Raw genomic sequence first — 14,513 nt, 5'->3', positions numbered from 1 at the left:
AAAGAGAACTTCTGATTAGAAAACCTACCGCAGCCTTGATTTACATTCCTCAGCCCCAGTGAGGTAAACAGCTGCATACAGCTGAATTCAACTCTGAATCAAGATATTTTATCAAAGAGCTATTTTGCCTCATTTGTTCAAGTGGAGATCCAGCTCAGACAACATTAAAACACTTGTGCTTCACCTTCTTGGTGTTGTTTTTAGAGTTGAGGTGGTGGGCTGTGGAGCAGGATGGGGGTAGGGAGGTGGGGCTGTCTTGCCAATCTCTTCTCTTTTTTTTCAGTCGTAACTAAATCCTTGTTTTTACATTGCAGTGTTCAGGATTGAGGCCATCTGTGTTTGTGTTAATAAAAACATAAATAAGCTGTTGTGCTGAATAAATAAGTACTTCTTTTGTGAACATACAATTTAAGAAAACCAGAATCATAATTCTTGACCGCAAGACTATTTATATTGATAATGTACAAGAGCACCCCAATCTATCATGTTTCATGTCTTGAAACTATTACCATTAGTAATTTAAAAACTATTTGCATACCCATTTCTTCACAGTTGAACCCTACTGTATTGTACACAGAGGGAATCTCACTGTATACATTGCTTTGACATTACTTGTCAATAAAACATCTCGTCTCATTTTCTCCTCCTCTTGTATAATTTTCAAGCCAATCACAATTTAGGGTGATAAAGCTCTGACTTGCAGTTACGCACACAACCACAGAAAGCATAAAGAAACTGAATGGGAATTGTGGGGGCACTGTTGAGCTCACCGGAGTAAGGAAAGCGGAGTTAAGGCACGAATATGATACGTACATACACACGGGCAGGAGGATGAAACGTGAAGGGTTTAAGTTGGTATCTAAGGCAGTGGCCATTTTTGGCAAGGCAACTAGCCCTGAATCAAGCAGGCTGCGGTCTGGATGTGTGGTTTGAGCGCCCGAAACATGCACTTTGTTTTTCTAAGATTTTAATGAAAGTGGTCCCACATTGTCATTCCCTACACCACAAATAGGAAATAACATGCAAGGGAGCTTTGAAAGTGCTCTTCAGGGAGACTGAGGAAAATACACTCATGGGCAAACTGTACATGCACTGATTTGGAATGCACAACGCTGAAGATCAAAGCAGGCATGTTAGCAATCAGAGCAGGCAAAAAAGCCTATTTGGACATAATCTCCAAAAGAGCACAAAGCCTTAATTTTCAGAGTGCGACTGAGTTGACTAAGGCTACAGACCTTGGGAATTCTAAATGTTTCAAAGGTAAGAAACAATAGTGTTTTGCTTATTCACTTGATTCACATGGTTTACAGCAGCTAGCCACTGATTACACATGTCCAGAGCAAAGATGCTTTTGAGCATGAGGGAGGGAGCAGTAATTGCGGTCTGCAGAAGAAACTGCCTGTTTACACGTTGTTCTTCGCATGTGACCGGCAGCAGACTGCCTTTTATTTTTGTATTGGGCTGCAGAGGTGTCAAACTCAGCTCCTGGTGAATTCATTGCATTTACCTCTGCTATCACTTCAATTATCCCAATAATTTCCTCAAACTTCAAAATTCACATTTGCCAGCTAAAACTTGCCCTTTGAGATAGCCCTGTGGCCAAAAACAAAAACCAACCACTGATGCAGACTTAAAATTCCCCACAAAACAGAGGAGTGAAAGGTTGGAGGACCTGATGTTTGCGGCTCGTAACATCTCCACTCATGCTGAGTGACAGGCAGGACCTGAACAATGAAAGCTGACCACCCAGCTGCCGCTGCTGAGATACGCACACACATTCATCCCTCCTGGCCTTTCAGAGCACACGAGCACACACATTCATGCCTCCTGGCCTTTCCAAGTGCACGCGCACACACACAAACCATCGTGCATGCACGCACACACAGGTATGCGCACACATGCACAATTGCACCCGACTGAACCCTGACAGATACTTGCCATGCCGTCCATACACACGAGCAAGCGAGTGGCCAGACAGGCGCCTCCCCACACGCAGCCACCAGCCAGTGTGACACAGCCCCCGCATGTGTGCCCACCCACCCCGCGCCCCCAGCCCTGACGCAGAAGCAAGCTCCGCCCCGCTGCCCCTGAAGAAGCACTGCACCCACCAGAGTGACAGCTGGAAGACAGACAGCCCTGCCCAGAAACACAAAGGAACAGATGCACGGCAGTGCAGTGCACTCCATTACACTACGCTGCACTCCAGTACACCATTAGACCTAACACAACTGTACAACACAACACATAAGGACAGGCAGCAGAGAAAAATTCTAGAATGAAAGGCATGGAGGTTGGCTGGTAGACGCCTACAGTGAGGCCAGGGAGCGAATCCCTGTTGAGGCCAAAGGGCACCCTTTTAAATAATAAATGTTCATGCACAGAAAAAACACCATGTTCATAATTAATTGAAATTGCTGAGCAGTATAAACTGTGAGTACATACACACATACAATAGTGCCCAGTTCATACAGAATATAAGAACATTTTGCAAGATTTATTTTTTGAAGCTTTAAAACAACCAATTAACATTGATCAAAGCAGTATTGCTCAACATTAACTACTCTCCATAACTTGTAATTACAAGGTTTGCGATCAGAAATCTTGCACATTTACCCAACCATAAATCCATATGAATATTCAGTGCTGCAACTGCGGTAAGGAACAGTGAAAATTGGCTTTTGAATGACAAATCAGCTTCGAAGTCCTGTGTCCACTTCTGACAGGACAGTATCAAATGTTTTGAGAATCTGAAGTAGGCTGCTTTCAAATACATTGATCCAATTAGTAAATTACTCGCATAATTTATAATAGGGATTAAGACCAGTGCCCGGGATCCCAGGGATTTCCAGACTAGGGCTTAATTCATTCTCGTTTTCTGGGAAAAAAAATCAGAAAAGCGAACTGTGAAATCATTTTACCATTTCTTTTCGGTCATAATGCATGACTTCAAACTACACTGCGTAACACAAAGCACATGACACATCACGTGACACATTTGCCCTGATGAAAAGTCATGGCACTTACACAGATTTCAGTGCAACCTGCTTTTTAAATCCCTCATATCAAACCTTTAATGTCAACTAGTATTGTTAATGTGTACATATTCTATAATATGCACATATTACGTGTATATATTATTATTATTTATTATTATGGTTAACTGGTACGTTTCCTTACAAAAATCTGCTGAGTCACTTTTTCACCTTCCTTGCGCTGTATGCACATCCTACCAGCTCCACCTCAAATGTCAGTTTACTGTGCACCTGCAATTATTAGAAATAAGGTGATGTAAAACAGAAGTCAGGTGCAATTTTACATATTTATGTATTGTTTCCACATCTCTACCACTGGGAGCAAAAACTTTGAATGGACAGTCTTGAATTATTAAGCAATTTTAAATAAAGCTCATCTTAAATTCTTTGGTTGTTTCCTGACTAACTCTATCTATGGTAACCAAAGAATTATGCAATCCCCAGAATACACTTGGAATTCAAATTTGAACAGGGAGAACAGGTTCAAGTCATCTCGCTATCCCCGCTGGCAAGCAGTGCAGTGTGAAAGTGATCAAGATGTAAATAATCCCAGAATTGAAAAATATGAACAATCTGACTCACTAATTTGCACCAACACATGCAGCCTCCTAAAATGCGCTTCAGCTGGGTTCTTGAAAATAGGACAGAAATGCAATATTTTCCTGTAATTTTACCAAAGTGTGTAAATGATTGCGCTGAGAAGTTAAGGGCAAACTCTGGTGGTACATTCAAGAATGCACCTAGATCTGAGACTGACACCTGTGCTGTACAATGAGAAATAGAAAACCTCCACCACTGGTTGCCATGCTGCTGCTCACGTGTGCCTGAACGGGCAGTTTCTGCCTCCTGCAGCCTGTAATTGCTTCTCTCTCCCTCATGCTCAAAAGCTTCTTTTCTCTAAATGTGTGTTCCCAATAGCTAGCCACCGCACACTAAGTGAACAAGGTGAAAAGGTCTAGCCAACATTCTGCCACTGATGTATAAATATAATGTTACTGGCTTAGTATAACACATTTAAAAACATTTTGCAAGCCCATACTACTCTGATTTCTAGAAACTGAATTTTCTTTTATAAACAGAATTTATCCATTCCAAAATGGTACTGGGCATGCTATAAATGAAAAGAACATGCAATTTTTCTCATAACATGAGGAAAAATCACTTTACTGAAAAATGAATTTAACTGTTAGAGATAAGTCAAATGTATCTCATCAGTACCCGATATTTTTGTATTGCAATTCAAACACACCACATGGCTGTTAACCGGTTCATTAAATGCATCCCAAACTCACCAGGTGCAGTAATTGTATAGGTTTACAGAACCACCCTCACCCTATGCACCACAAGAAAGGGTCAATTTAGGTACATGGATCTGCTTTCGTTTACACTGAAGAGAGAAAGTGTAGTCAAGGTGTTATCACTAAGTATAGGTCAGACATGACGTTCAATAGCAAAATGAATATGTTTATAGCTAACTTTATCACATGACCTATGCTACATGTTAAGAACAGTTAATTATTCTTTAAAAGTTTTAAGACAGATCAATTAACACACAGGCTATTTTTAGGCAAATACAGCAAATCATTTCTGAAGTTCTCAATCACAGCCTTATTTATTTTGCTTCTGTCAAAAAGCAAAAGATATTTACAACATGGCATGAAGTCTAGGCACAAAATGTACACAGAATGTCAACCTTTCTACTCTATATTAGTACAGATATGAGCAAGCTCAACTTTTTCTTAAAGCGATATACACGAGGGGCAGAACTTTAAGATGCCACTATCTTGCATTACAATTAGAACAAATCAGCTGGTCACTATGAGGCCATTATACCAAGATAATATACAAAACAGTGTTCAAATCAAAATTGTGCAAAAAAAACTCCTGCCACAATACTGTGTCCACACCAGAACTGTTTACAAGCAAACAGGGCACCCTGTGAATTGTTCAATGAGTACTCATTTCTACAGAGAGCAGAAACTATCAAGCAATGCTGAGGAAATCCAACTGCACCGAGCAACTGTGTAGCATGCATAAAGCTATGTATCACCAGTGGGGACCATGCAAGACAGCATCTCATGTGACATTCAAAAATTTGGAAGCACTTGTAGAACTGGCTTATGAATTAAGCCATTAACCTTTTAAAGAATTCCAGTTAAATATTTTCTAGAATGTACTGGACCATTTTTCTTTTCTAAATAAAGCTTCTAAAAACTTGATTATGAAAAAAACTACAGCAAAATTAATATTTAGGTCTTGAACATAGTCTTAAATTATTGTGCATGTTGAAAACTGAAGACAAGATGTGAACCCTTTCAAGGCAGTGGAGGCGGTGATGTGGCCAACAAGGTCAACGACATAGCAGCACGCATACACCAAACACCTGTATGCTTCGTCATACAGTATCTACATAAATGGTATCTAGACAGAACTCTGACTGCGCCTCACACAAATGCCAACGATGATCATTTGTCCTGTGCTGTGTAAAACAAAACTGGTTATTCTCACGAGTGCTAATAAACTACCCTTCACTATTATTCACAAGTGAACATTTTTACAGATGGTCGTCAGTTTCATTCAATGAAGACATTAAATAGAACGAAAATCTTGAACAGTTAATACTATTTCTGAGTCCAAATGACACACACAAAATGTTACTTATTCAATGGTTTCATTGAGTGTTACAAACATTACTGGCTGTAAATTGTTTAGCAAATTGCCACATAGTGCGCCGTTGTTAAAACTTATGTAACTGCATGTAGATCGAAGTCCTCCAAACGCAAAGAGGATTAATACGGCAAAGATCAGTAGGAGGCTTATAAGTGCACGGAAAACCATCTGGGCCCTCATCAGTTGCCAGCACTGGGGCAACAGTGCACTTTATGCAAATTATGCAATGACGACAAGAAATGTCATTTGTAGTTGTCAAGGAATCTCCTGAACCCACTGAACCTGGAAATGGATGGAAATGTCTTTTTAGGTTTACCACATTTAAGCCTTTGACTTGACAACAACACATAGCAGAGAAGCAATGACAGATTTCTAGAGCTAATAGCCTAGAATGAAGAGAGACCAGCACATACTACTGCAGAAGTATTCAAAACAAACTAACTTTTACAATTATGACAGAATAAAGCAATGGGAAGACATTTAAGAATCCACCCCTTTAAGAATCAAACACAAAAATAAAATCCTAAAGACCAGTTATACTCCTCTGGACCATCCTTTCTTCTTACTAAATGTCCATTCCAGTCTACACACCATACTAACAACATTTTGGAAACCTACAGGCTACCGCAGTGGCTGATATATTGAAAAGGAAGGCTGAGCACATCTGTGAGAAGAACAGAAGAAACATCTCAGTGGGGGCTGTTCTCCAACCTGTCCTGTTAATAAGACAAGCACAGCTCTGTCAAACCCCCCTCCCCCTCAATAGGGACACAGAGCTAAGAACAGTTTCTACCCCCCACACAGCCAATCCCATTTTGTTACTCAGTTTCCATTCGCAAAGCTGGAGGTTCTGAAAGCTGAGGTTCCTTCTTCTGTTCTAGCTTTTTGAGTCATAGGCCAATTCCATTTGAGGGGATGATTCATACTCAGCAACAGAGAAAGTAATGCCCCTATTCAGTTAGCTAGACACATCTATAATTTCAGCAACACTGGGCCAAGCAGGTAGAAGTAAATAGTAGTTGCGTTCAGCTGACTTTTTGTCATGGCCATCTGAGCTATTACATCTCAGAAAAAGGCGGCATTTGAACAATAACCACTTCATGTACAATTACTCCCATTTTTATGTTATTGAATGTAAATGCTAAACTTGAAAGAGTTATGAAATCAAAGAGTTTAGCAAATACTAGCTTCTTAATGATTTTTCCCCAAATGGACTCATGGAGTTGAGTGAAGCAGGGTCTGAAACAAATATCCACCAGCCCACCAATGCAGGCAGATTTCCTCTTCGCATGTTAGCTGCAGGATCTTTAGCCTCTCTGGCAGGAGCTTTCTTGCGTGCATTAATAAAATTATCAGAGCATATAACGTCAGTCAAAGCAGCCTTGTAAAATTAAAGATGCATAAATACACACCGCTTTCAGTTGAGTTTTTTTTGTTTTGTTTTACTGTAGGCTGGCAAGACCCTGTAGCAGGAACCCTCTGTCATTTTCCAGTTGTGTAATCTTCTGTTGCCAATTTCTGTACACTTTCTCGTTGTCCGATCGCGAGCTGCATATAACAGCAATGCAATTGACCATTTAAATTCTTCAATCCCAGAAAGATTCAGCCCTTTTCAACAACTTGCTAGTTTACATCTTAGAGATGGTTAATTAACCTTAGTGTCTGTCACATTGTAGATGTAAAGGGAGATGAGCTTATATTTCTTAAGAGTAGTGCATGAGATGTAATACTCAGATGATGTCTGCCTCATGACCTAACTAACTAGTAGTAGTAGTAAACTATTTTTCAGCCTATAACTAGGTGGCTAATTATACTCCTTTAACTAATATATAATGTTGTTTACACTGTGTGCCTCATAGGATCAAGATAAAATCTATCTTGATTCACTGTGTAACATTTTGCCTCAAGTGCTTCTTGCAATTAGTTAATTAGAGAAAGGTTTACAAATTTTAGATTTGAAACTTGTAAAGATATTTGCTGGTTTACTAAACAAACAACCACATTAAGAAATATGTTGAATTATCAATAATTTTGAATCAAATCGGTTTCATTAATAATGGAATGACTGATATGATATAAAGATTACATGAAAAAGGCATGTCACTATGAAATACTTACGTGAATCAAAAGTATTGTTTAATGTGGAAGATAAATGTTAGTTAAAATATAAGAATCTCAGAGAGCTAATTCACAAAATTTGCTAACTTGTTCATACATCCATGGCTTTCTTTGATTTACTGTTTAATGACAAGTAATCTGATGAAGTTCAAATAGAAGTACTAATTTTGAATGAAATTTGATCTATGAATATAAGACACATTGAAATAATTGCAGTGTTCTGCAACAGTTCTGCAAATTTTGTTACTGCTTGGGAGGTTCTATGGTGACACTATGGAAAATGGAACATCTTGACAAGCTAACCAATCACACGGCTATTATGCTTCTCGTGAATCACCCCATTTAAAGTGTGCCAGTCTCACAGTCCATCCATCTCAAACTTCTGGGCCTGTTCAACATAGAAATAATCACCATTGCAAAAAAATTCAAGCAGTGCCCCAGAAAAGGTTAAAAAAGTTTAAAGGGCAAGAACCATGGCTCTGTGCCCGATTTAAACACTACCATCATATGTAACACACTGTTTCAGTTATGACCTGGGGCTTCCAGGTAAAAAGTCTAGAGCGCCTAAATGACATCTGAGGGGTTGCCAGATGAACAGTGAGTGACAAGTTTCAATCCAACTTTCTTCCCCACCATTTATGCTGTGCAGGGCATGATTCATTAAATAGGGATATTACTGCAATCACTAGATGCATATTCTAAATACTTGCAAATATTTCCGGTTTTGACTCCCCTACACTGGCTAATAATCTTATCCGAAGTGGAAACTGTGCCACTGTTTGGACAAAATAAGTCGTAAGTGTTGAGGGGAGGGTAGCCTCTCCCAATAACCAAAAAAAGGAAACTTCAGAAAGATGCCAATAGGTAGCACAAGAATCCAACATTCTTAATGTTTGGTTAATGGTAAAAGCTGCCTTCGATTCACATTCAAGTACTGTGGTAGCCATTTTAGTAAAAGTACATTAGAACATAGTATTTGCCAAACTTGCATGTGCTCCAGTTTAACATGGTCTGGAGTTTTATCTGTCTTAAAACATGGCTGAGTATGTTTACACTGGCATAGACTTGGAGTTAGAAAAGGCTCTTTTTCACCATTAATTGTTTCAGAGAAGCAAAACTTAAGTTTAACTTTGTTAATCTTCCCACACTGAAGGAAAAAAGAATAAGCCTTGATATTGGCAGTTTTTAAGTGCTTGAGGGGTTCCCTGCTAATGAAGATTTTACAAGTGTGTTCAAAGAAAAAATAGGAAAAAAAAAAAAAAAAAAACTTTCCTATGCAAACTACACAGAATTTTCAAAGCCATACCACAGTGGATATATGCCAATGTGCCTCTGTGTAGTATGTGAGGGTGTCGCTGCATTAAAGTGAATGACTCTGTTTAGAAAATTTTAAGAAATTGTCAGCACATCAGCTACAGCTGTTGTAGGTTTCAAATGTTTCACTGCCAAAAAAGAGATTCATTCCTGTACTACAAGCTACTTACAACTGTGGTATGTCAAAATACAGTCCCCTGGTTTCAAGGGTGCACACTGTACTCAGAATTTGCCATAGTTGTTTGCTGAATTATGGGAAAAAACTTCTTTAATTTCATCCAATCTTCACTGGAGTAAAATTTGACTTTACCAGTGAGGCTCACACAAATGAAGGCCATTGCACTTCGTCTTCTAAGATGAGAATCTAGAGACGGATCAACTAGACAATTATGGTTAGCAAATGACAAAGGGGACAGCATGCAGCACCACTTTTTTTCCGTTCTCCAGCTCCCAACTCCCTACCAGGCAATTAAATAATAAAAATATACAGCAATTTCTGTATGCAAGGGCTGAATTTACTCAGGATTGTGTACATTATAATGAATATTACAAACTAAACTAAAAAAGTCAAAATGAAAATTTTGTCAGTTTTATTATTATTATGAAACATGTCAGTGATAGCCTCATGAAATACTAGCTGGTTAGTATGGGGTCTCCTGATTTGTTTCCAATGTCAGTGAAGGGCTTTCGTGACTGTACTTAATTAGTAGTAGTTGCAATTAAGCAAACACTGGCAGTATTAACCTCAGTACTTTTTCTATCTGAAAAGCGTAAGCCCCCATCTTGTAAAATCCAATTACTATCCATTAGAAAAAAGGCTATATTATAGCTATATTTCTGGACATTAAAAAGATAAGTATTGGACAGGTGTTACAACTCTCAATTAAGCATTATGATTATGCACAGCACTTTGAACAAACTGTACACGCAGTAAAACGTGATGTAAATACTGTCGCGAGGCTCTGTGGCAAGGCAGTTTCAATCTGTCAGCAATTTGAGGGGCAATTTTTCACTTGATGGATTAAAATATCGCCGTGGGGGTCGGCGTGTAGAGTGCCACAGGCCGACAGCACCTACGTATCGGTGTGAGTTTCTGCCGTTCCTGCGTGTTGCAGAACAGAGGAAGTTTGGTTTTTCGCTTTTAACCGAGTAAAATTTCAATTTATTGGAACATCGGAAGATGATAATCTAACTGCATATACGACAGATGCCAAAGAAGTGTGCATTTCCGCGTTGCGGGATTTTTAAAATTGCCATGAAGCGCATCTTCCAGTTTCGGTGCTGGGCTAGTTAGCTGACTAGCACGTAATACCATATTATGCACACCCACACGAACTGCGCTCTGCAAACATTTGTGCATGGCGCTGAGGCAAGTCTGTTGATCTGAAATCATATTTCCAGTTACAAGCACATATCATTGCCTCAGTATTGTCTCCTCAATGATATATCGTATATTGCACTCGTAGCTAGCGTTAGCCAACTTTGCTAGCGAGCTGCTGAAAAAAAAAACAATTGGCCCAGTGCAGGCCTCAAGCCTGTAATGTATGAAACGCCACGGCTTCTGCTAGGTGGCTAACTATGAGTTGTCAAACTTACGAATGTCTCTGATCCGATTTCGTGCGATTATACTAACTAAACTAAACTACGTGTTCACCCGCGCTAGCACAACAGTTCAAGAAAACCATTCGCTGTTTAAGTACACTGGTATATTTGCAGGAATTTTACTTTCTAGCTTCAAACGCAACACCGTTTTTCCTTCTCGTACGTTAGCGCACTGGGGCGTTGTTTAGCCCGTCTGAAAACAATTCTGTCTGAGGGGCTAACAACCAGGAAAAACCCACTCACGTACACATACAAAACCAGATCAACGTCGCTAGCCGGCCAGATAGCTAGTCTAAACTTAGCACGTCTTGAAATCTACAAAATGCGCATCAATGTGTTTATGCAACGAGCGGAATGTAAACAACAGGCTAACCTGCTCTGATCGATGGAAAAGCGGGGCTCATGTTAAATCTTGAGCTCCCGTTTGGGCCCGGAGCCGTCCGGATCGCCGTTAGGCTTGGTCAGATAGGAGCGGGCAGGGCAGCACAAAGACAGGAATCTGAGATTATACGGGGAGGGGAGGCCTGCTCGGGGGCGCAGCGGGATCCACCGACTGTTTAAAATTCAAACCCGCTCGACTCCCTTTTTCGCTAATCATGGCTCACTTGGCCCATCGATGAGACCCCTTACGCTAGCTACCAGCACGGTCTCTTTTCCTCAAGTCCCCGATACCATAAACAATCCTTCACAAACCGATTTCCGATTTTTGGGTGCAAGACTATACAATTAGCTATTAAACGAATAACAACCTATTTACTAACATGGTTTTAACTTCTAAGAAGCGTAATTAAAAAAGTGTTAACTTTACCTGGTTAATGTTACAGATCAGCAAACGTAAACCGGACTAATGTTACACAAAAGCAAGCGACCATCTACGAGCTACCTAGTCTACTCGTAAACATTCATCTTTACAAAATCTGTAGCTATCAATAGCTAGCAAGCTAGTGTGTTAGCTGGGCAGCTACTTAGCTAGGCTAAATTCAACCTCCTTGCATTTCACGATCCCCTTCTGCACACAATCACCGTAACTCGCCAGGTAGCAAAACATCTTTCTAAATTCATAATGATAGTTCTTCTTAGCGTTTGTATTAAAAGATCGCATTAGCTACTTAATCACTTAACTTATCCACAATTGAGACGCTTAATTTGCAAGCTACTTTATCAAAATGTTTGCTAGATACATTTTTAGTCAAGCTAGCTAATTAGCTTAACTTATGCACCCATCCTGAACATTTATATATGTCGCAGCAAACATCGATGGTAATGAATGAGAGATCAGTACATTAATTTACATAAGTTATAACGTTGGCTCGCCTTCTAACGTTACATGTGTAACAAATATCATACTTGCTAGCTAGCTAACGACTCAGTGGAATGAAACAATATCCACTTTCTGCAACGACAACTATGCAACTAACCACGGCGTAAACCACACATGTATATTGAGATTATAGTCAACGTTACCAGCTAGCTAACGCTGCCGCTAATTATATGATCTCCAACTCTCATCACGTATTCACATAATCTGCGTTGGAAAAGGGACACCGACATCACCAACGACATGCTGATCTAGCCTCCAATTGCTATGTCTGTTTATGATCGTTTTTCATTTTTTGCGACTTCAGGAGAAAGTTCCGTTGACATACTCAGTTAGTGGGGTACTTACAGGGAAATATTACCATCTTCTCACTTCTTAAGTATCCATCGCCACCTCTTAATACAATAAAAGGTGAGCAACATAGTTTTGTATAATAGGTAGCTAGCCGACTAAGCGTAAAGAAAACTAGCCACACTGGATCTTCTAATTTAAAGCAGTCTGATTACAACCTTAAAATTCACGCTCTGTTGGTTCTCATTTTGACTAACAAGCAAGCTAACTAAATGCCCTGGAGACAGCGTTGGATTGGCTAGCTATCTGAATCAGATTTGATTTGGCTGGCTAATCTTCACAACCGCTGGCATTAACAAAACGAACACTCTCACTGCTTTGATCAACTTTGAATAAAAAGTTTCTGACTTCTAAATACTTCCCTTTTGCGCGACATACAGCTGCAGAGGCTATGTTGGCTAGCTACCTATATGCTGAAACCATGATTATCGACCCCTAGCTACCTGGGTTAAATAATTCAACTGAATTTTCCAGGCAGACTCCTGTAATAGTACCTAGCCAACAAACACGTTAGGCTACAACAAACACATCAACGCCTAGCTAACAAACGCAAAGATGACCAGCCCACGAATGCTATGGCTAATCTTCCGCCTCTTTTTAAAATTATGAGCACTAGCTTGCTAGCAACATGGTTCCTTACATATCAACAAACACGTACGGAGCAAGCTACTAAGTTAGCTTAAGCGTCAGCTCGCTAGATATTCGCTGGTTGGTTAGTTTAACGCAATCAATAACAAGAACATATAAAATGTTACACTACATTTCGTATGCTTAATTGAGATCAACTAGCTATGAAGGTAGCAACCCCTCTTTGTAAACTAGATGGTTACTTTCACATATTCGAATCCCTTATGAAAGTCATTTCCCTGTCTACAGTAAAAATACATTATCCTCAATATTAATAATCGTCCCTTCCAAATGCATCTCATATAATTCAGTCATGCAACATCACAGTACCAAACGGCTATTTTTCTTCAGCTACTCGATCGTTCGAACGGTTGTTTTTATTGTTTCCCAAAGGCCCGATTCGGCCTGTAAAACTACTGAATCCTCGGTCTCTACATGCAAGACCTGCCCGCGGCCCACGCCTCTCATCGGGCAAAGCGTAGCTAACACACAAGCCAAAGAGGGAAAAAAACAGCCGCTTCACCAACGGATTCCTCACAAGTTCAACACTAACACTGCGCAAATACATACCGAGTCCGCTAACACGCACTATTAACAAATAAACAATGTATTTAAATACAATTAGCCGTTTACCTCGGGGTATTTTGTTTGAAAAAAGGAAAATAAAAAAGCTTGTAAACGGTCCGGGTTCTGTATCTCTGGCTCCCCCTCTCTTTTCTCACAGCTCCTCCGTAGAAATAAATGTAGGTAGCTTGGGCTAGCTAGCAGGCTAGCTAGCTAACAACAATAATCCGGGTCGGGGAGGTTCGCTCTTCTTCCGTCTCACTGCAAACATGTAGGCTCGAACCGGAGAGACCGGAGGAACGTTCGACCGACCGGTCTTTTCGCCCAGTTTTTACGCCGACGCCAGCGGGAAAACGTTTGTATATTTCGCCCGATTTTGGGAAAAATTGTGACGACTGACGCGGGGGATCAAAAGGGTCCAGTCAGACTCTCTCTCCCTTCTCTCGCAGAACAAAATGCCGACCGGAAGTGCAGCTGCGGGAATGACTCCCTCCACCGGCGCCAAACCGACGAGCAGCGACTCGCTCACTTCCGACGCGTAGAGAGCTCGCGTCGTACGCTGGTCATTTCAAAAAAACATCAACGTACACTTTAGCTCAGACGAGTTTTCACGCTGCTAACCGATAAGAGGACCGCTACGAGACCAGATCGACGGGGGAATGAACTAAAAAGCCAAAAAATCGCAACCAAAACTTCTCGGCGCTAATTTTCCTGTTTTGGTTAGGTTGTGAAAACACGTTCCCAAATTGTACCGACCGAGGGAGCTCGAGAGCTCGGTCGCGAGCGCAGTGTGCGCGCTTTTTCCGAGGGACGTTCGTGTGAACCAGTTCAGCATACAGTAATTGCTCTTAAAGTTGTACTGTGCTGGGTTTTAAGTGTGCGCATGCATTTGTTTTTGTATCATCAATTATAAAGTT

The 14,513-nt window shown here is 40.4% G+C and overlaps 1 protein-coding gene across 4 annotated transcripts in view; it reads right to left on the bottom strand.

The window, feature by feature from the left end:
* Nucleotides 1–14,050, bottom strand: part of nipbla (NIPBL cohesin loading factor a) — a 63,506-nt gene extending 49,456 nt beyond the window's left edge. For all 4 annotated transcript variants that reach the window (XM_036528098.1, XM_036528100.1, XM_036528099.1 and 1 more), the window contains exon 1: nt 13,666–14,050. The gene's annotated coding sequence lies outside the window, so the exon portion shown is untranslated. The remainder of the gene's footprint in view (nt 1–13,665) is intronic.
* Nucleotides 14,051–14,513: the final 463 nt, after the last annotated feature.

Source organism: Megalops cyprinoides, chromosome 4 (genome assembly GCF_013368585.1).
Source record: "Megalops cyprinoides isolate fMegCyp1 chromosome 4, fMegCyp1.pri, whole genome shotgun sequence".
In the NCBI taxonomy this organism is placed as follows: Eukaryota; Metazoa; Chordata; class Actinopteri; order Elopiformes; family Megalopidae; genus Megalops; species Megalops cyprinoides.
Note: the sequence above shows the minus strand (reverse complement) of the source record. Positions and strands in the feature narration are given on the sequence as shown.